Raw genomic sequence first — 26,092 nt, 5'->3', positions numbered from 1 at the left:
TAAACTGCCAAGTAATCAATTAAACCATAGGTTAAGCTTCCTTTTTCCATTTCCCTTTTTACTGGGATGGCCAACCAGGCCGGTATTTTATAAGTTACCATAAATCGATCCACGTCAGGGCGAAAAGAATCATAAACTTTGTTTCTTACTGCAGGTAACTGGGCTTTAAAGGTGGATAATAGATCATCCAGGTCCTGTAAGAACAATTCTCTTTCCTCATCTGGAGCTCTCTCCAAAATAGTTTGGAAAGACCCTGAATATCCTCTTAAATCTCTCACCGGCTCTTCATTTTTCTTTTTACTCTTATGCTCTCCAATGTTCTTTTCTTCTACTATCATCTCTTTTCCAACAATTTTTGGCTCTTGGGTTACCACTTCCTTATCTTTTCTCACAGATCTTTTAATTTCTGGCTCTTGTTCAGAAACTTCTTCTTCTCTTTTCTTCTTCCTCTTTGGACAGTTCACATACATGTGACCAATTTTGTTACATAAATTACATTTACTTTTTTGGCTACAGGATTCGATTTCATGACCTTCTTTTTGGCATTTTTGGCACCACATTGAGGTGCACTCTTCCTTTAAATGGCCATATTTCTTGCATTTTCTACAGAAATTCTGCATACCTGCAAAAAACATATCTCCATTGATAACCCCTATTTTAAAACGGGCAGGGGGATAAAGAACTCTTCCATCTGCGTCTTCCTTGAACTTTACTTTAAATCTCCACTTTGTTGTCCAGACTCCATACTGATTATAAATTTTCCCAAGTGGCGCAATTTCCTCACAAAATTGGATCAAAAGAATTATAATATCCTCCTCAGGGACGTAAGGACTATACATCCTCACCGTTAAAATTCTTTCTCTCCTGGGAAAGTGGGGAATGACTTCCACGCCCTCCCACACTGGATCAGACTTGATTGTCTCAAATTTCTTCCAAAATAAATCATAATCCTCTTCGGAAACCAAAATAACATCAAAGCACCCTTTCTTTGGAAATTCCAACATGGAAAGGATTTGTGTCTTTGCAATTTCCAAAACTCCAAAAAGAATTTCCTCCATTACAAAGGAAAGTCCTCTTCTTTTCTTCTCAAGGTCTTTCAGCAGGATCCGGACCCCATTCTTGATCTTCCCAAAAAAAGGAACCTCCTCTCCAACAGATTGAGAGGTGTCCATGATCTCTTCCATCTTCAATAGGCGTGTCCAGGCAGGGACAGAAAAACACTCCCCCACCAAAGAGTGGGCAGTGAAGGGTGATCGCCTCCCGTTGTCTGGGGACTAAGCCGGCTCCCTAATAGCAGCAGGGGGGTGAAGTCCCTCCGTTAAGAAGGACGATCCCCCCAGGCCAAGGAGCCGGGTACCCCAGACACCCTCTGACCAGACCAAGCGAGCAGATACTACACTTGATCTTAGCCAAAAGGCCGAGAAGCGATAACCGTGAAAGGGGCGGGCCCAACAAGGTCCCCTTCATGGGCACTATCACTGCTTGCTGTCAGGGAGGCTGCCAGACAATTTTCCATGCACACTCTGGGCTGGGGGGCAGTCAACCACCAGTACACACAGCAGAACCTAAACCCATACCATTATTGCTAAGCAGCAAGACAGGGGCCCATTGCACTCCCACGGGGCCTTTTTAAATGCAATCCATAACCCGGATTTGCCAGGAACCCTTCTTACTCCTCCTACTTGCATGTGACACTGGGCTTAGGATCTGCATAGGAAACACACACACAAGCACACACCTACCTTTGTTGCCTGCAGATGCCTCCTTGGCTGTCCCCAAACGGTATCAAACCAACACCCACGGGAAGCTGTAAGCATAGAGGACATGCCTGCACCCCATTGGACTTACCTGTGTGGGTTAAATCCGGGTTATTTGACAACCTATGGCGGTGATGGTTCTGCTCAGGCAGAGCAGTGCTGATGCTCCTCATAAAGCTGTCGCTGCTGTGAAGGTTCTAGGTGACATCACAAATCCCTATGGTTACATACACAACAAAGCTGGGTTGTTGTTGTTTACACTCTGCAAGGCCTGTGGAAGTGAGTGACATCATAGCACTGTAGTTCTGAGGGTTCTAGATGGATGCAACAATCTCCTGTTGCTTCTATGAAGGCCATAATAGACGACATCACCAAACAGCTCCATAGTCACATACACAGCAAAGGAGAGATGTTGTTTACACCTAGTGATGTCAGTGGTATTGAGTGACATCACAGCACAGTGCTAAGGCTCCTGGGCCTGGACACAGCAGCGGCTGCAATATCTCAACGGAGAATACGTTTATATATATGTGTGTGTGTGCGCGTATATATATATATATATATATATATATATATATATATATATATATATATATATTTCTCCGCCGAAATCACTTTTAAACCCATTTCCACCTTTTTTTCCCTTCTCTTCCTCTTACTTTTTTTTCACGTTTTTTTACGTTTTTCTTCTTTTCGCCTCTTTTCTGGGCGTATTATTCTTCTTTTTCTTCTTTTTTTTCGTCTAATGCATACCCCATCAGTGCAGCAATGCTTATTCAATACCGCCAGCAGATGGAGACACTGGGGGATAATTTTCGAAGGATTTATACTGATTTTTCCTGTCTGAATTTGTCGCACAGAAAGTTGCAGGCCAAATATGTGTGACATTTCTGCGACTTTAGCTTCTAGAGCATTTTTACAACATTATACATAGGTGCTGAATACATAAAAAGCGACTGTTCAGCGACAGACAAGTCGCATCGGCTGAAAGTAGGCCAGAATGTCAGTCCATGTTGGAGCAGGTTTAGATACAGTCTAAAGTATAGATCTCAAAGTCTGTGCACAGAATTTAGCAAGGGCCTCGCACCTTCTGATGCATCAGGTAGGTGCACAATAGCATAGCCTAACCCTCTGTACTTTGGTCTATATTGATGCGGGACATAGACAGCCAGCTGATGACCAATCCATTAGTGCAATGGATGGCTGGAAGCATTTGTCTTTGCCTTTGCAATACCACAGAAGCAATGCATGGTCAATGTACAGCAATGACACACCTGTGTGAACAGCCAGGAGACCCCCCCCATGTTATGTTACATAGTTACATAGTTAGTACGGTCGAAAAAAGACATATGTCCATCAAGTTCAACCAGGGAATTAAGGGGTAGGGGTGTGGCGCGATATTGGGGAAGGGATGAGATTTTATATTTCTTCATAAGCATTAATCTTATTTTGTCAATTAGGAACATTCAGCACCCACCCGCTATCAAGGCAGCTGCCTATCATGTCATGCCCTACCTGCACAGGTGTGCTGGCTACTCAAATGATCCAATTAAGGAGGCCATTTAGTCAGCAGCAGCAGAAGTCCTGTGCCTGGACGCTCCAACAGCGGCCAGACACAAGCAGAAGCAGAAGCAGCAGAAGCAGCAGCAGCACCACCTTTTGTTTTTTGGCTGCAGCAGCAGCAGCAAGGCCCACAGGGCTGGCTAGCTGGCTAGCCGGCTAGCCAGCAAGCAGGTAGCAATGAAAGTAGGAATCTTTCTTTTTAACCCTGTAAGGGGGTGGTGCACTGTACCCGAAGATACTGCCATATCGGGTCAATGCATAGGGCGACGGAAGCAAGCTTCGAAATCGGCCCCCGTTCTCAAAAATCCATTTAATATATGGTCCCCAGATAGGGGACGTATCAGATATTAAACTGATAAGAACAGATACTACACTTGATCTTAGCCAAAAGGCCGAGAAGCGATAACCGTGAAAGGGGCGGGCCCAACAAGGTCCCCTTCATGGGCACTATCACTGCTTGCTGTCAGGGAGGCTGCCAGACAATTTTCCATGCACACTCTGGGCTGGGGGGCAGTCAACCACCAGTACACACAGCAGAACCTAAACCCATACCATTATTGCTAAGCAGCAAGACAGGGGCCCATTGCACTCCCACGGGGCCTTTTTAAATGCAATCCATAACCCGGATTTGCCAGGAACCCTTCTTACTCCTCCTACTTGCATGTGACACTGGGCTTAGGATCTGCATAGGAAACACACACACAAGCACACACCTACCTTTGTTGCCTGCAGATGCCTCCTTGGCTGTCCCCAAACGGTATCAAACCAACACCCACGGGAAGCTGTAAGCATAGAGGACATGCCTGCACCCCATTGGACTTACCTGTGTGGGTTAAATCCGGGTTATTTGACAACCTATGGCGGTGATGGTTCTGCTCAGGCAGAGCAGTGCTGATGCTCCTCATAAAGCTGTCGCTGCTGTGAAGGTTCTAGGTGACATCACAAATCCCTATGGTTACATACACAACAAAGCTGGGTTGTTGTTGTTTACACTCTGCAAGGCCTGTGGAAGTGAGTGACATCATAGCACTGTAGTTCTGAGGGTTCTAGATGGATGCAACAATCTCCTGTTGCTTCTATGAAGGCCATAATAGACGACATCACCAAACAGCTCCATAGTCACATACACAGCAAAGGAGAGATGTTGTTTACACCTAGTGATGTCAGTGGTATTGAGTGACATCACAGCACAGTGCTAAGGCTCCTGGGCCTGGACACAGCAGCGGCTGCAATATCTCAACGGAGAATACGTTTATATATATGTGTGTGTGTGCGCGTATATATATATATATATATATATATATATATATATATATATATATATATAAATATTTCTCCGCCGAAATCACTTTTAAACCCATTTCCACCTTTTTTTCCCTTCTCTTCCTCTTACTTTTTTTTCACGTTTTTTTACGTTTTTCTCCTTTTCGCCTCTTTTCTGGGCGTATTATTCTTCTTTTTCTTCTTTTTTTTCGTCTAATGCATACCCCATCAGTGCAGCAATGCTTATTCAATACCGCCAGCAGATGGAGACACTGGGGGATAATTTTCTAAGGATTTATACTGATTTTTCCTGTCTGAATTTGTCGCACAGAAAGTTGCAGGCCAAATATGTGTGACATTTCTGCGACTTTAGCTTCTAGAGCATTTTTACAACATTATACATAGGTGCTGAATACATAAAAAGCGACTGTTCAGCGACAGACAAGTCGCATCGGCTGAAAGTAGGCCAGAATGTCAGTCCATGTTGGAGCAGGTTTAGATACAGTCTAAAGTATAGATCTCAAAGTCTGTGCACAGAATTTAGCAAGGGCCTCGCACCTTCTGATGCATCAGGTAGGTGCACAATAGCATAGCCTAACCCTCTGTACTTTGGTCTATATTGATGCGGGACATAGACAGCCAGCTGATGACCAATCCATTAGTGCAATGGATGGCTGGAAGCATTTGTCTTTGCCTTTGCAATACCACAGAAGCAATGCATGGTCAATGTACAGCAATGACACACCTGTGTGAACAGCCAGGAGACCCCCCCCATGTTATGTTACATAGTTACATAGTTAGTACGGTCGAAAAAAGACATATGTCCATCAAGTTCAACCAGGGAATTAAGGGGTAGGGGTGTGGCGCGATATTGGGGAAGGGATGAGATTTTATATTTCTTCATAAGCATTAATCTTATTTTGTCAATTAGGAACATTCAGCACCCACCCGCTATCAAGGCAGCTGCCTATCATGTCATGCCCTACCTGCACAGGTGTGCTGGCTACTCAAATGATCCAATTAAGGAGGCCATTTAGTCAGCAGCAGCAGAAGTCCTGTGCCTGGACGCTCCAACAGCGGCCAGACACAAGCAGCAGCAGAAGCAGCAGCAGCACCACCTTTTGTTTTTTGGCTGCAGCAGCAGCAGCAAGGCCCACAGGGCTGGCTAGCTGGCTAGCCAGCAAGCAGGTAGCAATGAAAGTAGGAATCTTTCTTTTTAACCCTGTAAGGGGGTGGTGCACTGTACCCGAAGATACTGTCATATCGGGTCAATGCATAGGGCGACGGAAGCAAGCTTCGAAATCGGCCCCCGTTCTCAAAAATCCATTTAATATATGGTCCCCAGATAGGGGACGTATCAGATATTAAACTGATAAGAACAGATACTACACTTGATCTTAGCCAAAAGGCCGAGAAGCGATAACCGTGAAAGGGGCGGGCCCAACAAGGTCCCCTTCATGGGCACTATCACTGCTTGCTGTCAGGGAGGCTGCCAGACAATTTTCCATGCACACTCTGGGCTGGGGGGCAGTCAACCACCAGTACACACAGCAGAACCTAAACCCATACCATTATTGCTAAGCAGCAAGACAGGGGCCCATTGCACTCCCACGGGGCCTTTTTAAATGCAATCCATAACCCGGATTTGCCAGGAACCCTTCTTACTCCTCCTACTTGCATGTGACACTGGGCTTAGGATCTGCATAGGAAACACACACACAAGCACACACCTACCTTTGTTGCCTGCAGATGCCTCCTTGGCTGTCCCCAAACGGTATCAAACCAACACCCACGGGAAGCTGTAAGCATAGAGGACATGCCTGCACCCCATTGGACTTACCTGTGTGGGTTAAATCCGGGTTATTTGACAACCTATGGCGGTGATGGTTCTGCTCAGGCAGAGCAGTGCTGATGCTCCTCATAAAGCTGTCGCTGCTGTGAAGGTTCTAGGTGACATCACAAATCCCTATGGTTACATACACAACAAAGCTGGGTTGTTGTTGTTTACACTCTGCAAGGCCTGTGGAAGTGAGTGACATCATAGCACTGTAGTTCTGAGGGTTCTAGATGGATGCAACAATCTCCTGTTGCTTCTATGAAGGCCATAATAGACGACATCACCAAACAGCTCCATAGTCACATACACAGCAAAGGAGAGATGTTGTTTACACCTAGTGATGTCAGTGGTATTGAGTGACATCACAGCACAGTGCTAAGGCTCCTGGGCCTGGACACAGCAGCGGCTGCAATATCTCAACGGAGAATACGTTTATATATATGTGTGTGTGTGCGCGTATATATATATATATATATATATATATATATATATATATATATATTTCTCCGCCGAAATCACTTTTAAACCCATTTCCACCTTTTTTTCCCTTCTCTTCCTCTTACTTTTTTTTCACGTTTTTTTACGTTTTTCTCCTTTTCGCCTCTTTTCTGGGCGTATTATTCTTCTTTTTCTTCTTTTTTTTCGTCTAATGCATACCCCATCAGTGCAGCAATGCTTATTCAATACCGCCAGCAGATGGAGACACTGGGGGATAATTTTCTAAGGATTTATACTGATTTTTCCTGTCTGAATTTGTCGCACAGAAAGTTGCAGGCCAAATATGTGTGACATTTCTGCGACTTTAGCTTCTAGAGCATTTTTACAACATTATACATAGGTGCTGAATACATAAAAAGCGACTGTTCAGCGACAGACAAGTCGCATCGGCTGAAAGTAGGCCAGAATGTCAGTCCATGTTGGAGCAGGTTTAGATACAGTCTAAAGTATAGATCTCAAAGTCTGTGCACAGAATTTAGCAAGGGCCTCGCACCTTCTGATGCATCAGGTAGGTGCACAATAGCATAGCCTAACCCTCTGTACTTTGGTCTATATTGATGCGGGACATAGACAGCCAGCTGATGACCAATCCATTAGTGCAATGGATGGCTGGAAGCATTTGTCTTTGCCTTTGCAATACCACAGAAGCAATGCATGGTCAATGTACAGCAATGACACACCTGTGTGAACAGCCAGGAGACCCCCCCCATGTTATGTTACATAGTTACATAGTTAGTACGGTCGAAAAAAGACATATGTCCATCAAGTTCAACCAGGGAATTAAGGGGTAGGGGTGTGGCGCGATATTGGGGAAGGGATGAGATTTTATATTTCTTCATAAGCATTAATCTTATTTTGTCAATTAGGAACATTCAGCACCCACCCGCTATCAAGGCAGCTGCCTATCATGTCATGCCCTACCTGCACAGGTGTGCTGGCTACTCAAATGATCCAATTAAGGAGGCCATTTAGTCAGCAGCAGCAGAAGTCCTGTGCCTGGACGCTCCAACAGCGGCCAGACACAAGCAGAAGCAGAAGCAGCAGAAGCAGCAGCAGCACCACCTTTTGTTTTTTGGCTGCAGCAGCAGCAGCAAGGCCCACAGGGCTGGCTAGCTGGCTAGCCAGCAAGCAGGTAGCAATGAAAGTAGGAATCTTTCTTTTTAACCCTGTAAGGGGGTGGTGCACTGTACCCGAAGATACTGCCATATCGGGTCAATGCATAGGGCGACGGAAGCAAGCTTCGAAATCGGCCCCCGTTCTCAAAAATCCATTTAATATATGGTCCCCAGATAGGGGACGTATCAGATATTAAACTGATAAGAACAGATACTACACTTGATCTTAGCCAAAAGGCCGAGAAGCGATAACCGTGAAAGGGGCGGGCCCAACAAGGTCCCCTTCATGGGCACTATCACTGCTTGCCGTCAGGGAGGCTGCCAGACAATTTTCCATGCACACTCTGGGCTGGGGGGCAGTCAACCACCAGTACACACAGCAGAACCTAAACCCATACCATTATTGCTAAGCAGCAAGACAGGGGCCCATTGCACTCCCACGGGGCCTTTTTAAATGCAATCCATAACCCGGATTTGCCAGGAACCCTTCTTACTCCTCCTACTTGCATGTGACACTGGGCTTAGGATCTGCATAGGAAACACACACACAAGCACACACCTACCTTTGTTGCCTGCAGATGCCTCCTTGGCTGTCCCCAAACGGTATCAAACCAACACCCACGGGAAGCTGTAAGCATAGAGGACATGCCTGCACCCCATTGGACTTACCTGTGTGGGTTAAATCCGGGTTATTTGACAACCTATGGCGGTGATGGTTCTGCTCAGGCAGAGCAGTGCTGATGCTCCTCATAAAGCTGTCGCTGCTGTGAAGGTTCTAGGTGACATCACAAATCCCTATGGTTACATACACAACAAAGCTGGGTTGTTGTTGTTTACACTCTGCAAGGCCTGTGGAAGTGAGTGACATCATAGCACTGTAGTTCTGAGGGTTCTAGATGGATGCAACAATCTCCTGTTGCTTCTATGAAGGCCATAATAGACGACATCACCAAACAGCTCCATAGTCACATACACAGCAAAGGAGAGATGTTGTTTACACCTAGTGATGTCAGTGGTATTGAGTGACATCACAGCACAGTGCTAAGGCTCCCGGGCCTGGACACAGCAGCGGCTGCAATATCTCAACGGAGAATACGTTTATATATATGTGTGTGTGTGCGCGTATATATATATATATATATATATATATATATATATATATATATATATATTTCTCCGCCGAAATCACTTTTAAACCCATTTCCACCTTTTTTTCCCTTCTCTTCCTCTTACTTTTTTTTCACGTTTTTTTACGTTTTTCTCCTTTTCGCCTCTTTTCTGGGCGTATTATTCTTCTTTTTCTTCTTTTTTTTCGTCTAATGCATACCCCATCAGTGCAGCAATGCTTATTCAATACCGCCAGCAGATGGAGACACTGGGGGATAATTTTCTAAGGATTTATACTGATTTTTCCTGTCTGAATTTGTCGCACAGAAAGTTGCAGGCCAAATATGTGTGACATTTCTGCGACTTTAGCTTCTAGAGCATTTTTACAACATTATACATAGGTGCTGAATACATAAAAAGCGACTGTTCAGCGACAGACAAGTCGCATCGGCTGAAAGTAGGCCAGAATGTCAGTCCATGTTGGAGCAGGTTTAGATACAGTCTAAAGTATAGATCTCAAAGTCTGTGCACAGAATTTAGCAAGGGCCTCGCACCTTCTGATGCATCAGGTAGGTGCACAATAGCATAGCCTAACCCTCTGTACTTTGGTCTATATTGATGCGGGACATAGACAGCCAGCTGATGACCAATCCATTAGTGCAATGGATGGCTGGAAGCATTTGTCTTTGCCTTTGCAATACCACAGAAGCAATGCATGGTCAATGTACAGCAATGACACACCTGTGTGAACAGCCAGGAGACCCCCCCCATGTTATGTTACATAGTTACATAGTTAGTACGGTCGAAAAAAGACATATGTCCATCAAGTTCAACCAGGGAATTAAGGGGTAGGGGTGTGGCGCGATATTGGGGAAGGGATGAGATTTTATATTTCTTCATAAGCATTAATCTTATTTTGTCAATTAGGAACATTCAGCACCCACCCGCTATCAAGGCAGCTGCCTATCATGTCATGCCCTACCTGCACAGGTGTGCTGGCTACTCAAATGATCCAATTAAGGAGGCCATTTAGTCAGCAGCAGCAGAAGTCCTGTGCCTGGACGCTCCAACAGCGGCCAGACACAAGCAGAAGCAGAAGCAGCAGAAGCAGCAGCAGCACCACCTTTTGTTTTTTGGCTGCAGCAGCAGCAGCAAGGCCCACAGGGCTGGCTAGCTGGCTAGCCAGCAAGCAGGTAGCAATGAAAGTAGGAATCTTTCTTTTTAACCCTGTAAGGGGGTGGTGCACTGTACCCGAAGATACTGCCATATCGGGTCAATGCATAGGGCGACGGAAGCAAGCTTCGAAATCGGCCCCCGTTCTCAAAAATCCATTTAATATATGGTCCCCAGATAGGGGACGTATCAGATATTAAACTGATAAGAACAGATACTACACTTGATCTTAGCCAAAAGGCCGAGAAGCGATAACCGTGAAAGGGGCGGGCCCAACAAGGTCCCCTTCATGGGCACTATCACTGCTTGCTGTCAGGGAGGCTGCCAGACAATTTTCCATGCACACTCTGGGCTGGGGGGCAGTCAACCACCAGTACACACAGCAGAACCTAAACCCATACCATTATTGCTAAGCAGCAAGACAGGGGCCCATTGCACTCCCACGGGGCCTTTTTAAATGCAATCCATAACCCGGATTTGCCAGGAACCCTTCTTACTCCTCCTACTTGCATGTGACACTGGGCTTAGGATCTGCATAGGAAACACACACACAAGCACACACCTACCTTTGTTGCCTGCAGATGCCTCCTTGGCTGTCCCCAAACGGTATCAAACCAACACCCACGGGAAGCTGTAAGCATAGAGGACATGCCTGCACCCCATTGGACTTACCTGTGTGGGTTAAATCCGGGTTATTTGACAACCTATGGCGGTGATGGTTCTGCTCAGGCAGAGCAGTGCTGATGCTCCTCATAAAGCTGTCGCTGCTGTGAAGGTTCTAGGTGACATCACAAATCCCTATGGTTACATACACAACAAAGCTGGGTTGTTGTTGTTTACACTCTGCAAGGCCTGTGGAAGTGAGTGACATCATAGCACTGTAGTTCTGAGGGTTCTAGATGGATGCAACAATCTCCTGTTGCTTCTATGAAGGCCATAATAGACGACATCACCAAACAGCTCCATAGTCACATACACAGCAAAGGAGAGATGTTGTTTACACCTAGTGATGTCAGTGGTATTGAGTGACATCACAGCACAGTGCTAAGGCTCCTGGGCCTGGACACAGCAGCGGCTGCAATATCTCAACGGAGAATACGTTTATATATATGTGTGTGTGTGCGCGTATATATATATATATATATATATATATATATATATATATATATATATATATATTTCTCCGCCGAAATCACTTTTAAACCCATTTCCACCTTTTTTTCCCTTCTCTTCCTCTTACTTTTTTTTCACGTTTTTTTACGTTTTTCTCCTTTTCGCCTCTTTTCTGGGCGTATTATTCTTCTTTTTCTTCTTTTTTTTCGTCTAATGCATACCCCATCAGTGCAGCAATGCTTATTCAATACCGCCAGCAGATGGAGACACTGGGGGATAATTTTCTAAGGATTTATACTGATTTTTCCTGTCTGAATTTGTCGCACAGAAAGTTGCAGGCCAAATATGTGTGACATTTCTGCGACTTTAGCTTCTAGAGCATTTTTACAACATTATACATAGGTGCTGAATACATAAAAAGCGACTGTTCAGCGACAGACAAGTCGCATCGGCTGAAAGTAGGCCAGAATGTCAGTCCATGTTGGAGCAGGTTTAGATACAGTCTAAAGTATAGATCTCAAAGTCTGTGCACAGAATTTAGCAAGGGCCTCGCACCTTCTGATGCATCAGGTAGGTGCACAATAGCATAGCCTAACCCTCTGTACTTTGGTCTATATTGATGCGGGACATAGACAGCCAGCTGATGACCAATCCATTAGTGCAATGGATGGCTGGAAGCATTTGTCTTTGCCTTTGCAATACCACAGAAGCAATGCATGGTCAATGTACAGCAATGACACACCTGTGTGAACAGCCAGGAGACCCCCCCCATGTTATGTTACATAGTTACATAGTTAGTACGGTCGAAAAAAGACATATGTCCATCAAGTTCAACCAGGGAATTAAGGGGTAGGGGTGTGGCGCGATATTGGGGAAGGGATGAGATTTTATATTTCTTCATAAGCATTAATCTTATTTTGTCAATTAGGAACATTCAGCACCCACCCGCTATCAAGGCAGCTGCCTATCATGTCATGCCCTACCTGCACAGGTGTGCTGGCTACTCAAATGATCCAATTAAGGAGGCCATTTAGTCAGCAGCAGCAGAAGTCCTGTGCCTGGACGCTCCAACAGCGGCCAGACACAAGCAGAAGCAGAAGCAGCAGAAGCAGCAGCAGCACCACCTTTTGTTTTTTGGCTGCAGCAGCAGCAGCAAGGCCCACAGGGCTGGCTAGCTGGCTAGCCAGCAAGCAGGTAGCAATGAAAGTAGGAATCTTTCTTTTTAACCCTGTAAGGGGGTGGTGCACTGTACCCGAAGATACTGCCATATCAGGTCAATGCATAGGGCGACGGAAGCAAGCTTCGAAATCGGCCCCCGTTCTCAAAAATCCATTTAATATATGGTCCCCAGATAGGGGACGTATCAGATATTAAACTGATAAGAACAGATACTACACTTGATCTTAGCCAAAAGGCCGAGAAGCGATAACCGTGAAAGGGGCGGGCCCAACAAGGTCCCCTTCATGGGCACTATCACTGCTTGCTGTCAGGGAGGCTGCCAGACAATTTTCCATGCACACTCTGGGCTGGGGGGCAGTCAACCACCAGTACACACAGCAGAACCTAAACCCATACCATTATTGCTAAGCAGCAAGACAGGGGCCCATTGCACTCCCACGGGGCCTTTTTAAATGCAATCCATAACCCGGATTTGCCAGGAACCCTTCTTACTCCTCCTACTTGCATGTGACACTGGGCTTAGGATCTGCATAGGAAACACACACACAAGCACACACCTACCTTTGTTGCCTGCAGATGCCTCCTTGGCTGTCCCCAAACGGTATCAAACCAACACCCACGGGAAGCTGTAAGCATAGAGGACATGCCTGCACCCCATTGGACTTACCTGTGTGGGTTAAATCCGGGTTATTTGACAACCTATGGCGGTGATGGTTCTGCTCAGGCAGAGCAGTGCTGATGCTCCTCATAAAGCTGTCGCTGCTGTGAAGGTTCTAGGTGACATCACAAATCCCTATGGTTACATACACAACAAAGCTGGGTTGTTGTTGTTTACACTCTGCAAGGCCTGTGGAAGTGAGTGACATCATAGCACTGTAGTTCTGAGGGTTCTAGATGGATGCAACAATCTCCTGTTGCTTCTATGAAGGCCATAATAGACGACATCACCAAACAGCTCCATAGTCACATACACAGCAAAGGAGAGATGTTGTTTACACCTAGTGATGTCAGTGGTATTGAGTGACATCACAGCACAGTGCTAAGGCTCCTGGGCCTGGACACAGCAGCGGCTGCAATATCTCAACGGAGAATACGTTTATATATATGTGTGTGTGTGCGCGTATATATATATATATATATTTCTCCGCCGAAATCACTTTTAAACCCATTTCCACCTTTTTTTCCCTTCTCTTCCTCTTACTTTTTTTTCACGTTTTTTTACGTTTTTCTCCTTTTCGCCTCTTTTCTGGGCGTATTATTCTTCTTTTTCTTCTTTTTTTTCGTCTAATGCATACCCCATCAGTGCAGCAATGCTTATTCAATACCGCCAGCAGATGGAGACACTGGGGGATAATTTTCTAAGGATTTATACTGATTTTTCCTGTCTGAATTTGTCGCACAGAAAGTTGCAGGCCAAATATGTGTGACATTTCTGCGACTTTAGCTTCTAGAGCATTTTTACAACATTATACATAGGTGCTGAATACATAAAAAGCGACTGTTCAGCGACAGACAAGTCGCATCGGCTGAAAGTAGGCCAGAATGTCAGTCCATGTTGGAGCAGGTTTAGATACAGTCTAAAGTATAGATCTCAAAGTCTGTGCACAGAATTTAGCAAGGGCCTCGCACCTTCTGATGCATCAGGTAGGTGCACAATAGCATAGCCTAACCCTCTGTACTTTGGTCTATATTGATGCGGGACATAGACAGCCAGCTGATGACCAATCCATTAGTGCAATGGATGGCTGGAAGCATTTGTCTTTGCCTTTGCAATACCACAGAAGCAATGCATGGTCAATGTACAGCAATGACACACCTGTGTGAACAGCCAGGAGACCCCCCCCATGTTATGTTACATAGTTACATAGTTAGTACGGTCGAAAAAAGACATATGTCCATCAAGTTCAACCAGGGAATTAAGGGGTAGGGGTGTGGCGCGATATTGGGGAAGGGATGAGATTTTATATTTCTTCATAAGCATTAATCTTATTTTGTCAATTAGGAACATTCAGCACCCACCCGCTATCAAGGCAGCTGCCTATCATGTCATGCCCTACCTGCACAGGTGTGCTGGCTACTCAAATGATCCAATTAAGGAGGCCATTTAGTCAGCAGCAGCAGAAGTCCTGTGCCTGGACGCTCCAACAGCGGCCAGACACAAGCAGCAGCAGAAGCAGCAGCAGCACCACCTTTTGTTTTTTGGCTGCAGCAGCAGCAGCAAGGCCCACAGGGCTGGCTAGCTGGCTAGCCAGCAAGCAGGTAGCAATGAAAGTAGGAATCTTTCTTTTTAACCCTGTAAGGGGGTGGTGCACTGTACCCGAAGATACTGTCATATCGGGTCAATGCATAGGGCGACGGAAGCAAGCTTCGAAATCGGCCCCCGTTCTCAAAAATCCATTTAATATATGGTCCCCAGATAGGGGACGTATCAGATATTAAACTGATAAGAACAGATACTACACTTGATCTTAGCCAAAAGGCCGAGAAGCGATAACCGTGAAAGGGGCGGGCCCAACAAGGTCCCCTTCATGGGCACTATCACTGCTTGCTGTCAGGGAGGCTGCCAGACAATTTTCCATGCACACTCTGGGCTGGGGGGCAGTCAACCACCAGTACACACAGCAGAACCTAAACCCATACCATTATTGCTAAGCAGCAAGACAGGGGCCCATTGCACTCCCACGGGGCCTTTTTAAATGCAATCCATAACCCGGATTTGCCAGGAACCCTTCTTACTCCTCCTACTTGCATGTGACACTGGGCTTAGGATCTGCATAGGAAACACACACACAAGCACACACCTACCTTTGTTGCCTGCAGATGCCTCCTTGGCTGTCCCCAAACGGTATCAAACCAACACCCACGGGAAGCTGTAAGCATAGAGGACATGCCTGCACCCCATTGGACTTACCTGTGTGGGTTAAATCCGGGTTATTTGACAACCTATGGCGGTGATGGTTCTGCTCAGGCAGAGCAGTGCTGATGCTCCTCATAAAGCTGTCGCTGCTGTGAAGGTTCTAGGTGACATCACAAATCCCTATGGTTACATACACAACAAAGCTGGGTTGTTGTTGTTTACACTCTGCAAGGCCTGTGGAAGTGAGTGACATCATAGCACTGTAGTTCTGAGGGTTCTAGATGGATGCAACAATCTCCTGTTGCTTCTATGAAGGCCATAATAGACGACATCACCAAACAGCTCCATAGTCACATACACAGCAAAGGAGAGATGTTGTTTACACCTAGTGATGTCAGTGGTATTGAGTGACATCACAGCACAGTGCTAAGGCTCCTGGGCCTGGACACAGCAGCGGCTGCAATATCTCAACGGAGAATACGTTTATATATATGTGTGTGTGTGCGCGTATATATATATATATATATATATATATATATATATATATATATTTCTCCGCCGAAATCACTTTTAAACCCATTTCCACCTTTTTTTCCCTTCTCTTCCTCTTACTTTTTTTTCACGTTTTTTTACGTTTTTCTCCTTTTCGCCTCTTTTCTGGGCGTATTATTCTTCTTTTTCTTCTTTTTTTTCGTCTAATGCATACCCCATCAGTGCAGCAATGCTTATTCAATACCGCCAGCAGATGGAGACACTGGGGGATAATTTTCTAAGGATTTATACTGATTTTTCCTGTCTGAATTTGTCGCACAGAAAGTTGCAGGCCAAATATGTGTGACATTTCTGCGACTTTAGCTTCTAGAGCATTTTTACAACATTATACATAGGTGCTGAATACATAAAAAGCGACTGTTCAGCGACAGACAAGTCGCATCGGCTGAAAGTAGGCCAGAATGTCAGTCCATGTTGGAGCAGGTTTAGATACAGTCTAAAGTATAGATCTCAAAGTCTGTGCACAGAATTTAGCAAGGGCCTCGCACCTTCTGATGCATCAGGTAGGTGCACAATAGCATAGCCTAACCCTCTGTACTTTGGTCTATATTGATGCGGGACATAGACAGCCAGCTGATGACCAATCCATTAGTGCAATGGATGGCTGGAAGCATTTGTCTTTGCCTTTGCAATACCACAGAAGCAATGCATGGTCAATGTACAGCAATGACACACCTGTGTGAACAGCCAGGAGACCCCCCCCATGTTATGTTACATAGTTACATAGTTAGTACGGTCGAAAAAAGACATATGTCCATCAAGTTCAACCAGGGAATTAAGGGGTAGGGGTGTGGCGCGATATTGGGGAAGGGATGAGATTTTATATTTCTTCATAAGCATTAATCTTATTTTGTCAATTAGGAACATTCAGCACCCACCCGCTATCAAGGCAGCTGCCTATCATGTCATGCCCTACCTGCACAGGTGTGCTGGCTACTCAAATGATCCAATTAAGGAGGCCATTTAGTCAGCAGCAGCAGAAGTCCTGTGCCTGGACGCTCCAACAGCGGCCAGACACAAGCAGAAGCAGAAGCAGCAGAAGCAGCAGCAGCACCACCTTTTGTTTTTTGGCTGCAGCAGCAGCAGCAAGGCCCACAGGGCTGGCTAGCTGGCTAGCCAGCAAGCAGGTAGCAATGAAAGTAGGAATCTTTCTTTTTAACCCTGTAAGGGGGTGGTGCACTGTACCCGAAGATACTGCCATATCGGGTCAATGCATAGGGCGACGGAAGCAAGCTTCGAAATCGGCCCCCGTTCTCAAAAATCCATTTAATATATGGTCCCCAGATAGGGGACGTATCAGATATTAAACTGATAAGAACAGATACTACACTTGATCTTAGCCAAAAGGCCGAGAAGCGATAACCGTGAAAGGGGCGGGCCCAACAAGGTCCCCTTCATGGGCACTATCACTGCTTGCCGTCAGGGAGGCTGCCAGACAATTTTCCATGCACACTCTGGGCTGGGGGGCAGTCAACCACCAGTACACACAGCAGAACCTAAACCCATACCATTATTGCTAAGCAGCAAGACAGGGGCCCATTGCACTCCCACGGGGCCTTTTTAAATGCAATCCATAACCCGGATTTGCCAGGAACCCTTCTTACTCCTCCTACTTGCATGTGACACTGGGCTTAGGATCTGCATAGGAAACACACACACAAGCACACACCTACCTTTGTTGCCTGCAGATGCCTCCTTGGCTGTCCCCAAACGGTATCAAACCAACACCCACGGGAAGCTGTAAGCATAGAGGACATGCCTGCACCCCATTGGACTTACCTGTGTGGGTTAAATCCGGGTTATTTGACAACCTATGGCGGTGATGGTTCTGCTCAGGCAGAGCAGTGCTGATGCTCCTCATAAAGCTGTCGCTGCTGTGAAGGTTCTAGGTGACATCACAAATCCCTATGGTTACATACACAACAAAGCTGGGTTGTTGTTGTTTACACTCTGCAAGGCCTGTGGAAGTGAGTGACATCATAGCACTGTAGTTCTGAGGGTTCTAGATGGATGCAACAATCTCCTGTTGCTTCTATGAAGGCCATAATAGACGACATCACCAAACAGCTCCATAGTCACATACACAGCAAAGGAGAGATGTTGTTTACACCTAGTGATGTCAGTGGTATTGAGTGACATCACAGCACAGTGCTAAGGCTCCCGGGCCTGGACACAGCAGCGGCTGCAATATCTCAACGGAGAATACGTTTATATATATGTGTGTGTGTGCGCGTATATATATATATATATATATATATATATATATATATATATATATATATTCTCCGCCGAAATCACTTTTAAACCCATTTCCACCTTTTTTTCCCTTCTCTTCCTCTTACTTTTTTTTCACGTTTTTTTACGTTTTTCTCCTTTTCGCCTCTTTTCTGGGCGTATTATTCTTCTTTTTCTTCTTTTTTTTCGTCTAATGCATACCCCATCAGTGCAGCAATGCTTATTCAATACCGCCAGCAGATGGAGACACTGGGGGATAATTTTCTAAGGATTTATACTGATTTTTCCTGTCTGAATTTGTCGCACAGAAAGTTGCAGGCCAAATATGTGTGACATTTCTGCGACTTTAGCTTCTAGAGCATTTTTACAACATTATACATAGGTGCTGAATACATAAAAAGCGACTGTTCAGCGACAGACAAGTCGCATCGGCTGAAAGTAGGCCAGAATGTCAGTCCATGTTGGAGCAGGTTTAGATACAGTCTAAAGTATAGATCTCAAAGTCTGTGCACAGAATTTAGCAAGGGCCTCGCACCTTCTGATGCATCAGGTAGGTGCACAATAGCATAGCCTAACCCTCTGTACTTTGGTCTATATTGATGCGGGACATAGACAGCCAGCTGATGACCAAACCAATCCATTAGTGCAATGGATGGCTGGAAGCATTTGTCTTTGCCTTTGCAATACCACAGAAGCAATGCATGGTCAATGTACAGCAATGACACACCTGTGTGAACAGCCAGGAGACCCCCCCCATGTTATGTTACATAGTTACATAGTTAGTACGGTCGAAAAAAGACATATGTCCATCAAGTTCAACCAGGGAATTAAGGGGTAGGGGTGTGGCGCGATATTGGGGAAGGGATGAGATTTTATATTTCTTCATAAGCATTAATCTTATTTTGTCAATTAGGAACATTCAGCACCCACCCGCTATCAAGGCAGCTGCCTATCATGTCATGCCCTACCTGCACAGGTGTGCTGGCTACTCAAATGATCCAATTAAGGAGGCCATTTAGTCAGCAGCAGCAGAAGTCCTGTGCCTGGACGCTCCAACAGCGGCCAGACACAAGCAGAAGCAGAAGCAGCAGAAGCAGCAGCAGCACCACCTTTTGTTTTTTGGCTGCAGCAGCAGCAGCAAGGCCCACAGGGCTGGCTAGCTGGCTAGCCAGCAAGCAGGTAGCAATGAAAGTAGGAATCTTTCTTTTTAACCCTGTAAGGGGGTGGTGCACTGTACCCGAAGATACTGCCATATCGGGTCAATGCATAGGGCGACGGAAGCAAGCTTCGAAATCGGCCCCCGTTCTCAAAAATCCATTTAATATATGGTCCCCAGATAGGGGACGTATCAGATATTAAACTGATAAGAACAGATACTACACTTGATCTTAGCCAAAAGGCCGAGAAGCGATAACCGTGAAAGGGGCGGGCCCAACAAGGTCCCCTTCATGGGCACTATCACTGCTTGCTGTCAGGGAGGCTGCCAGACAATTTTCCATGCACACTCTGGGCTGGGGGGCAGTCAACCACCAGTACACACAGCAGAACCTAAACCCATACCATTATTGCTAAGCAGCAAGACAGGGGCCCATTGCACTCCCACGGGGCCTTTTTAAATGCAATCCATAACCCGGATTTGCCAGGAACCCTTCTTACTCCTCCTACTTGCATGTGACACTGGGCTTAGGATCTGCATAGGAAACACACACACAAGCACACACCTACCTTTGTTGCCTGCAGATGCCTCCTTGGCTGTCCCCAAACGGTATCAAACCAACACCCACGGGAAGCTGTAAGCATAGAGGACATGCCTGCACCCCATTGGACTTACCTGTGTGGGTTAAATCCGGGTTATTTGACAACCTATGGCGGTGATGGTTCTGCTCAGGCAGAGCAGTGCTGATGCTCCTCATAAAGCTGTCGCTGCTGTGAAGGTTCTAGGTGACATCACAAATCCCTATGGTTACATACACAACAAAGCTGGGTTGTTGTTGTTTACACTCTGCAAGGCCTGTGGAAGTGAGTGACATCATAGCACTGTAGTTCTGAGGGTTCTAGATGGATGCAACAATCTCCTGTTGCTTCTATGAAGGCCATAATAGACGACATCACCAAACAGCTCCATAGTCACATACACAGCAAAGGAGAGATGTTGTTTACACCTAGTGATGTCAGTGGTATTGAGTGACATCACAGCACAGTGCTAAGGCTCCTGGGCCTGGACACAGCAGCGGCTGCAATATCTCAACGGAGAATACGTTTATATATATGTGTGTGTGTGCGCGTATATATATATATATATATATATATATATATATATATATATATATTTCTCCGCCGAAATCACTTTTAAACCCATTTCCACCTTTTTTTCCCTTCTCTTCCTCTTACTTTTTTTTCACGTTTTTTTACGTTTTTCTCCTTTTCGCCTCTTTTCTGGGCGTATTATTCTTCTTTTTCTTCTTTTTTTTCGTCTAATGCATACCCCATCAGTGCAGCAATGCTTATTCAATACCGCCAGCAGATGGAGACACTGGGGGATAATTTTCTAAGGATTTATACTGATTTTTCCTGTCTGAATTTGTCGCACAGAAAGTTGCAGGCCAAATATGTGTGACATTTCTGCGACTTTAGCTTCTAGAGCATTTTTACAACATTATACATAGGTGCTGAATACATAAAAAGCGACTGTTCAGCGACAGACAAGTCGCATCGGCTGAAAGTAGGCCAGAATGTCAGTCCATGTTGGAGCAGGTTTAGATACAGTCTAAAGTATAGATCTCAAAGTCTGTGCACAGAATTTAGCAAGGGCCTCGCACCTTCTGATGCATCAGGTAGGTGCACAATAGCATAGCCTAACCCTCTGTACTTTGGTCTATATTGATGCGGGACATAGACAGCCAGCTGATGACCAATCCATTAGTGCAATGGATGGCTGGAAGCATTTGTCTTTGCCTTTGCAATACCACAGAAGCAATGCATGGTCAATGTACAGCAATGACACACCTGTGTGAACAGCCAGGAGACCCCCCCCATGTTATGTTACATAGTTACATAGTTAGTACGGTCGAAAAAAGACATATGTCCATCAAGTTCAACCAGGGAATTAAGGGGTAGGGGTGTGGCGCGATATTGGGGAAGGGATGAGATTTTATATTTCTTCATAAGCATTAATCTTATTTTGTCAATTAGGAACATTCAGCACCCACCCGCTATCAAGGCAGCTGCCTATCATGTCATGCCCTACCTGCACAGGTGTGCTGGCTACTCAAATGATCCAATTAAGGAGGCCATTTAGTCAGCAGCAGCAGAAGTCCTGTGCCTGGACGCTCCAACAGCGGCCAGACACAAGCAGAAGCAGAAGCAGCAGAAGCAGCAGCAGCACCACCTTTTGTTTTTTGGCTGCAGCAGCAGCAGCAAGGCCCACAGGGCTGGCTAGCTGGCTAGCCAGCAAGCAGGTAGCAATGAAAGTAGGAATCTTTCTTTTTAACCCTGTAAGGGGGTGGTGCACTGTACCCGAAGATACTGCCATATCAGGTCAATGCATAGGGCGACGGAAGCAAGCTTCGAAATCGGCCCCCGTTCTCAAAAATCCATTTAATATATGGTCCCCAGATAGGGGACGTATCAGATATTAAACTGATAAGAACAGATACTACACTTGATCTTAGCCAAAAGGCCGAGAAGCGATAACCGTGAAAGGGGCGGGCCCAACAAGGTCCCCTTCATGGGCACTATCACTGCTTGCTGTCAGGGAGGCTGCCAGACAATTTTCCATGCACACTCTGGGCTGGGGGGCAGTCAACCACCAGTACACACAGCAGAACCTAAACCCATACCATTATTGCTAAGCAGCAAGACAGGGGCCCATTGCACTCCCACGGGGCCTTTTTAAATGCAATCCATAACCCGGATTTGCCAGGAACCCTTCTTACTCCTCCTACTTGCATGTGACACTGGGCTTAGGATCTGCATAGGAAACACACACACAAGCACACACCTACCTTTGTTGCCTGCAGATGCCTCCTTGGCTGTCCCCAAACGGTATCAAACCAACACCCACGGGAAGCTGTAAGCATAGAGGACATGCCTGCACCCCATTGGACTTACCTGTGTGGGTTAAATCCGGGTTATTTGACAACCTATGGCGGTGATGGTTCTGCTCAGGCAGAGCAGTGCTGATGCTCCTCATAAAGCTGTCGCTGCTGTGAAGGTTCTAGGTGACATCACAAATCCCTATGGTTACATACACAACAAAGCTGGGTTGTTGTTGTTTACACTCTGCAAGGCCTGTGGAAGTGAGTGACATCATAGCACTGTAGTTCTGAGGGTTCTAGATGGATGCAACAATCTCCTGTTGCTTCTATGAAGGCCATAATAGACGACATCACCAAACAGCTCCATAGTCACATACACAGCAAAGGAGAGATGTTGTTTACACCTAGTGATGTCAGTGGTATTGAGTGACATCACAGCACAGTGCTAAGGCTCCTGGGCCTGGACACAGCAGCGGCTGCAATATCTCAACGGAGAATACGTTTATATATATGTGTGTGTGTGCGCGTATATATATATATATATATATATATATATATATATATATATTTCTCCGCCGAAATCACTTTTAAACCCATTTCCACCTTTTTTTCCCTTCTCTTCCTCTTACTTTTTTTTCACGTTTTTTTACGTTTTTCTCCTTTTCGCCTCTTTTCTGGGCGTATTATTCTTCTTTTTCTTCTTTTTTTTCGTCTAATGCATACCCCATCAGTGCAGCAATGCTTATTCAATACCGCCAGCAGATGGAGACACTGGGGGATAATTTTCTAAGGATTTATACTGATTTTTCCTGTCTGAATTTGTCGCACAGAAAGTTGCAGGCCAAATATGTGTGACATTTCTGCGACTTTAGCTTCTAGAGCATTTTTACAACATTATACATAGGTGCTGAATACATAAAAAGCGACTGTTCAGCGACAGACAAGTCGCATCGGCTGAAAGTAGGCCAGAATGTCAGTCCATGTTGGAGCAGGTTTAGATACAGTCTAAAGTATAGATCTCAAAGTCTGTGCACAGAATTTAGCAAGGGCCTCGCACCTTCTGATGCATCAGGTAGGTGCACAATAGCATAGCCTAACCCTCTGTACTTTGGTCTATATTGATGCGGGACATAGACAGCCAGCTGATGACCAATCCATTAGTGCAATGGATGGCTGGAAGCATTTGTCTTTGCCTTTGCAATACCACAGAAGCAATGCATGGTCAATGTACAGCAATGACACACCTGTGTGAACAGCCAGGAGACCCCCCCCATGTTATGTTACATAGTTACATAGTTAGTACGGTCGAAAAAAGACATATGTCCATCAAGTTCAACCAGGGAATTAAGGGGTAGGGGTGTGGCGCGATATTGGGGAAGGGATGAGATTTTATATTTCTTCATAAGCATTAATCTTATTTTGTCAATTAGGAACATTCAGCACCCACCCGCTATCAAGGCAGCTGCCTATCATGTCATGCCCTACCTGCACAGGTGTGCTGGCTACTCAAATGATCCAATTAAGGAGGCCATTTAGTCAGCAGCAGCAGAAGTCCTGTGCCTGGACGCTCCAACAGCGGCCAGACACAAGCAGAAGCAGAAGCAGCAGAAGCAGCAGCAGCACCACCTTTTGTTTTTTGGCTGCAGCAGCAGCAGCAAGGCCCACAGGGCTGGCTAGCTGGCTAGCCAGCAAGCAGGTAGCAATGAAAGTAGGAATCTTTCTTTTTAACCCTGTAAGGGGGTGGTGCACTGTACCCGAAGATACTGCCATATCGGGTCAATGCATAGGGCGACGGAAGCAAGCTTCGAAATCGGCCCCCGTTCTCAAAAATCCATTTAATATATGGTCCCCAGATAGGGGACGTATCAGATATTAAACTGATAAGAACAGATACTACACTTGATCTTAGCCAAAAGGCCGAGAAGCGATAACCGTGAAAGGGGCGGGCCCAACAAGGTCCCCTTCATGGGCACTATCACTGCTTGCTGTCAGGGAGGCTGCCAGACAATTTTCCATGCACACTCTGGGCTGGGGGGCAGTCAACCACCAGTACACACAGCAGAACCTAAACCCATACCATTATTGCTAAGCAGCAAGACAGGGGCCCATTGCACTCCCACGGGGCCTTTTTAAATGCAATCCATAACCCGGATTTGCCAGGAACCCTTCTTACTCCTCCTACTTGCATGTGACACTGGGCTTAGGATCTGCATAGGAAACACACACACAAGCACACACCTACCTTTGTTGCCTGCAGATGCCTCCTTGGCTGTCCCCAAACGGTATCAAACCAACACCCACGGGAAGCTGTAAGCATAGAGGACATGCCTGCACCCCATTGGACTTACCTGTGTGGGTTAAATCCGGGTTATTTGACAACCTATGGCGGTGATGGTTCTGCTCAGGCAGAGCAGTGCTGATGCTCCTCATAAAGCTGTCGCTGCTGTGAAGGTTCTAGGTGACATCACAAATCCCTATGGTTACATACACAACAAAGCTGGGTTGTTGTTGTTTACACTCTGCAAGGCCTGTGGAAGTGAGTGACATCATAGCACTGTAGTTCTGAGGGTTCTAGATGGATGCAACAATCTCCTGTTGCTTCTATGAAGGCCATAATAGACGACATCACCAAACAGCTCCATAGTCACATACACAGCAAAGGAGAGATGTTGTTTACACCTAGTGATGTCAGTGGTATTGAGTGACATCACAGCACAGTGCTAAGGCTCCTGGGCCTGGACACAGCAGCGGCTGCAATATCTCAACGGAGAATACGTTTATATATATGTGTGTGTGTGCGCGTATATATATATATATATATATATATATATATATATATATATTTCTCCGCCGAAATCACTTTTAAACCCATTTCCACCTTTTTTTCCCTTCTCTTCCTCTTACTTTTTTTTCACGTTTTTTTACGTTTTTCTCCTTTTCGCCTCTTTTCTGGGCGTATTATTCTTCTTTTTCTTCTTTTTTTTCGTCTAATGCATACCCCATCAGTGCAGCAATGCTTATTCAATACCGCCAGCAGATGGAGACACTGGGGGATAATTTTCTAAGGATTTATACTGATTTTTCCTGTCTGAATTTGTCGCACAGAAAGTTGCAGGCCAAATATGTGTGACATTTCTGCGACTTTAGCTTCTAGAGCATTTTTACAACATTATACATAGGTGCTGAATACATAAAAAGCGACTGTTCAGCGACAGACAAGTCGCATCGGCTGAAAGTAGGCCAGAATGTCAGTCCATGTTGGAGCAGGTTTAGATACAGTCTAAAGTATAGATCTCAAAGTCTGTGCACAGAATTTAGCAAGGGCCTCGCACCTTCTGATGCATCAGGTAGGTGCACAATAGCATAGCCTAACCCTCTGTACTTTGGTCTATATTGATGTGGGACATAGACAGCCAGCTGATGACCAATCCATTAGTGCAATGGATGGCTGGAAGCATTTGTCTTTGCCTTTGCAATACCACAGAAGCAATGCATGGTCAATGTACAGCAATGACACACCTGTGTGAACAGCCAGGAGACCCCCCCCATGTTATGTTACATAGTTACATAGTTAGTACGGTCGAAAAAAGACATATGTCCATCAAGTTCAACCAGGGAATTAAGGGGTAGGGGTGTGGCGCGATATTGGGGAAGGGATGAGATTTTATATTTCTTCATAAGCATTAATCTTATTTTGTCAATTAGGAACATTCAGCACCCACCCGCTATCAAGGCAGCTGCCTATCATGTCATGCCCTACCTGCACAGGTGTGCTGGCTACTCAAATGATCCAATTAAGGAGGCCA

At 45.6% G+C, this 26,092-nt stretch overlaps 10 non-coding genes and 1 pseudogene across 10 annotated transcripts; all 11 read right to left on the bottom strand.

Moving 5' to 3' along the window:
* Positions 1–1,292: 1,292 nt before the first annotated feature.
* Positions 1,293–1,429, bottom strand: LOC130319038 (U2 spliceosomal RNA; annotated as a pseudogene).
* A 2,104-nt stretch (positions 1,430–3,533) lies between these two features.
* On the bottom strand, positions 3,534–3,724 carry LOC130319024 (U2 spliceosomal RNA). Its single transcript, XR_008865436.1, has one exon. It is a non-coding gene; the product is annotated as a U2 spliceosomal RNA (small nuclear RNA).
* Positions 3,725–5,813: 2,089 nt separating this feature from the next.
* Positions 5,814–6,004, bottom strand: LOC130319034 (U2 spliceosomal RNA). The gene has a single exon (XR_008865445.1). It is a non-coding gene; the product is annotated as a U2 spliceosomal RNA (small nuclear RNA).
* A 2,088-nt stretch (positions 6,005–8,092) lies between these two features.
* Positions 8,093–8,283, bottom strand: LOC130319023 (U2 spliceosomal RNA). The gene has a single exon (XR_008865435.1). It is a non-coding gene; the product is annotated as a U2 spliceosomal RNA (small nuclear RNA).
* Positions 8,284–10,375: 2,092 nt separating this feature from the next.
* On the bottom strand, positions 10,376–10,566 carry LOC130319021 (U2 spliceosomal RNA). The gene has a single exon (XR_008865434.1). It is a non-coding gene; the product is annotated as a U2 spliceosomal RNA (small nuclear RNA).
* A 2,096-nt stretch (positions 10,567–12,662) lies between these two features.
* Positions 12,663–12,853, bottom strand: LOC130319036 (U2 spliceosomal RNA). The gene has a single exon (XR_008865447.1). It is a non-coding gene; the product is annotated as a U2 spliceosomal RNA (small nuclear RNA).
* A 2,053-nt stretch (positions 12,854–14,906) lies between these two features.
* LOC130319032 (U2 spliceosomal RNA) lies at positions 14,907–15,097 on the bottom strand. Its single transcript, XR_008865444.1, has one exon. It is a non-coding gene; the product is annotated as a U2 spliceosomal RNA (small nuclear RNA).
* Positions 15,098–17,183: 2,086 nt separating this feature from the next.
* LOC130319020 (U2 spliceosomal RNA) lies at positions 17,184–17,374 on the bottom strand. Its single transcript, XR_008865433.1, has one exon. It is a non-coding gene; the product is annotated as a U2 spliceosomal RNA (small nuclear RNA).
* A 2,096-nt stretch (positions 17,375–19,470) lies between these two features.
* Positions 19,471–19,661, bottom strand: LOC130319019 (U2 spliceosomal RNA). Its single transcript, XR_008865432.1, has one exon. It is a non-coding gene; the product is annotated as a U2 spliceosomal RNA (small nuclear RNA).
* Positions 19,662–21,749: 2,088 nt separating this feature from the next.
* LOC130319035 (U2 spliceosomal RNA) lies at positions 21,750–21,940 on the bottom strand. The gene has a single exon (XR_008865446.1). It is a non-coding gene; the product is annotated as a U2 spliceosomal RNA (small nuclear RNA).
* Positions 21,941–24,024: 2,084 nt separating this feature from the next.
* Positions 24,025–24,215, bottom strand: LOC130319018 (U2 spliceosomal RNA). Its single transcript, XR_008865431.1, has one exon. It is a non-coding gene; the product is annotated as a U2 spliceosomal RNA (small nuclear RNA).
* Between the last annotated feature and the right edge of the window lie 1,877 nt (positions 24,216–26,092).

Source organism: Hyla sarda, unplaced genomic scaffold (assembly GCF_029499605.1).
Source record: "Hyla sarda isolate aHylSar1 unplaced genomic scaffold, aHylSar1.hap1 scaffold_2094, whole genome shotgun sequence".
In the NCBI taxonomy this organism is placed as follows: Eukaryota; Metazoa; Chordata; class Amphibia; order Anura; family Hylidae; genus Hyla; species Hyla sarda.
This window is presented reverse-complemented; position numbering and strand designations above follow the sequence as displayed.